The sequence below is a fragment of the Serinus canaria genome, chromosome 27, assembly GCF_022539315.1.
Source record: "Serinus canaria isolate serCan28SL12 chromosome 27, serCan2020, whole genome shotgun sequence".
Taxonomy (NCBI): Eukaryota; Metazoa; Chordata; class Aves; order Passeriformes; family Fringillidae; genus Serinus; species Serinus canaria.
This window is the reverse complement of record NC_066340.1, coordinates 523835-526505: the sequence shown is the minus strand read 5'-3', so window position 1 is coordinate 526505 and position 2671 is coordinate 523835.

Below are 2671 nucleotides of genomic sequence, written 5' to 3'. Positions count from 1 at the left end.
CTGTGTACGTAATGATTCCTTTCAGCACCCCGAGCTCGGAGCGTTCACCCAGAAGAGCAAAACAAAAAAAAAAAAAAAAAGGAAAAAAAGCAAAAAAAAAAAAAAAAAAAATCTCCCCCTCCCGTTGTTTTTGTGTAGCTCTCCTAACACACTTCTTTATTTTACTACAGAAATTATTTTAGAGGTTTTTTGTATAGATCCTATTTAGTAGAGTCTGTTTCTAAAACAACAAAAAAAAAAAGCCAAAAAAAAGCAAAAAAAAAAAAAAGAATTGATGATGATGATGATGATAATAATAATAATAATAATTGTATTTCCATAAACGGTGTAATTTTTTTCAGTGTAGCTGCACCTCTGTTGTACAATAGAGAAATTTTTATAATCGGCCCCAATGTGATTCCTCAAAGATGCTTTTCCCAAATTCCCCAACCCCACAACTCCAGGGTGCTTCGGAGAAGAGAGGAGAAAAACAGAAAACCCCAAAGTCACCCCAAACCCAGTGGCGATTTCTGGATTTAATTTATTTTTTAGGGCTTTTTTGGTTTATTTTTGTTATTTTTTTAACTTTATTTTCCTTTTTTCCCGGTTTCTGTTCAGCTGTCGGGGTCAGATATTCCTGCTGGGTGTGGATCCAGGTGGGAATTTTATTGGGAGGGAGATTTTATCCTGGAAATTTGGGGAATTTGGGGATGGGAGGTGCGGGAACCGGCGGGATCTGCCGGCAGGGGGAGGGGAAGGAATTCCCGGGGGATCCGGGGCTGGGGAGTTCCTGGAATTCCTGGGAGAGGGGAATGCAGTGGGATCAGGGAATTCCTGGAATTCCTGATTGGGGAATGCAGTGGGATCAGGGAATTCTGGAATTCCTGATTGGGGAATGCAGTGGGATCAGGGAATTCTGGAATTCCTGATTGGGGAATGCAGTGGGATCAGGGAATTCCTGAGAGGGGAATGCAGTGGGATCACAGAATTCCTGATTGGGGAATGCAGTGGGATCAGGGAATTCAGGAATTCCTGGGAGAGGGGAATGCAGAGGGATCAAGGAATTCCTGAGAGAGGATTGCAGTGGGATCAGGGATAGGGAATTCCTGGAATTCCTGGGAGCTCCTGCCTGGATTTTTGGGGAAATTTTGGGATGAAGCTGTCCCACAGCTCTGGATGTTCCCAGACAGCTCCATCCCAGGAATCCAGGATGGATTTTAGGGTCAGAGCCGGGGATTTTGGGCAAATCCAGGTCTGGGATGGGGAGCTGGAGCTGTTCCCATGGGAATTGCCCCATTCCAAGGGCTGGCATCCCTTGGGACCCCTCAGGTTGGATTTTTTCCCCCCCCCTGGATCCAGGAATTCTCTCCCCCTGCCAGAGCAGTGCCCAGCAAATCCCAAATTCCTGGGAATTCCCGGGAATTCCTCCTCTTGTGCCGCTTTCCCACCCCAATCCCACCAAACCCGGAGATCCCACAGGGGAGCTCTGCCCTGCTCGTGGATTTTGGGATTCATTTGGGGCCAGAAAAGGCAGAAACCTCCCCCAGGACAAAGCTGGGGTGGGAATTCCCTCCTCCCTGGATGTTTTCCCTAATCCCAGAGTTGGGTTTTCCATAACATTGGAAACTTTGGGGCCGTTTTGGGCCCAAACCCCTCGGTTTTGGCTGCGAAAAAAAGCCAATTTTTAACCATTTCCTCCAGGATTTTTAATTCCCCCTCATCCCCTCTGGCAGGAAAAAAATCCAATCCTGAATTCCCAATCTTACAATTCCCTGGAATTCTCTGCATTCCCCCCCTGCAGCCTCCAGTGGTGCCACAATTTCCTGCTCAGGATAATCTGGGATAATCCAATTTTTTAATGCTGAAAAACGCCCAAAATGAGCCATCAAAAATTTGTGTTCCAGGTTTTCCAAAGCCATTTTCCCTCCTCAGTAAATCCTCCAGCATTCCGGGCTGCTCTTCCAAGAATTCCAGAATCTGGGATGTTTTTTGGTTTGGTTTTTTTTTGTTTTTTTGGTTTTTTTTTTCCTGCTCTCCAGCTCCGCTCTGTATCGGATCATTCTGAGAATTTATGAACTTCCTTTCTGTGGAAGAAGATTAAAAATTCCAACCCCTCTTCCCGGTCTGGCCGTGATGTGAGACGCTGGGAGGGCGGGCTGGGATCCTTTCCAAAGGAAAAAAAAAACCCAGAAAATGGGGAAATTTGGGTTAAAAGGCAGCAGATCCAAGGCTGGGGTTTGTTGTGGTTTTTTAATCCTTCCATTTCCGTTTTTGCTGCACCCACGGAATTCCACAGGGATGGGAAACTCCAAGGGGTTTGTCCGGGTCTTCCCTCCTTTCTGCACCCTCACTTCTGCTTTATTTTCCCATTCCATTTTCCTTTCTTTTCCTATTTTATTTCGCTGCTTTCCCCCCTTTTCATTTTGCTTTTCCCCTATTTTATTTTGCTTTATTCCCCCACTTTCCTTTGCATTATTGTCCCCGTTTATTTTTATTTTTTTCCTCATTTTATTCCTCGGTGGAACCCGGGATCGGCTCCCCTTTTCCCGGGAATTCCTTCCCGAGGGTTCGGGATTTAACCCGAGGGTTCGGGTTAAATTTTGGGGAAGCGGAGCCAGGAGAGGGCGGCGGAGCTGCCGCAATCCCAAAATCCAGGACGGACCTGGAGCCAGCGGGGTTGGCCCGGCCCCTG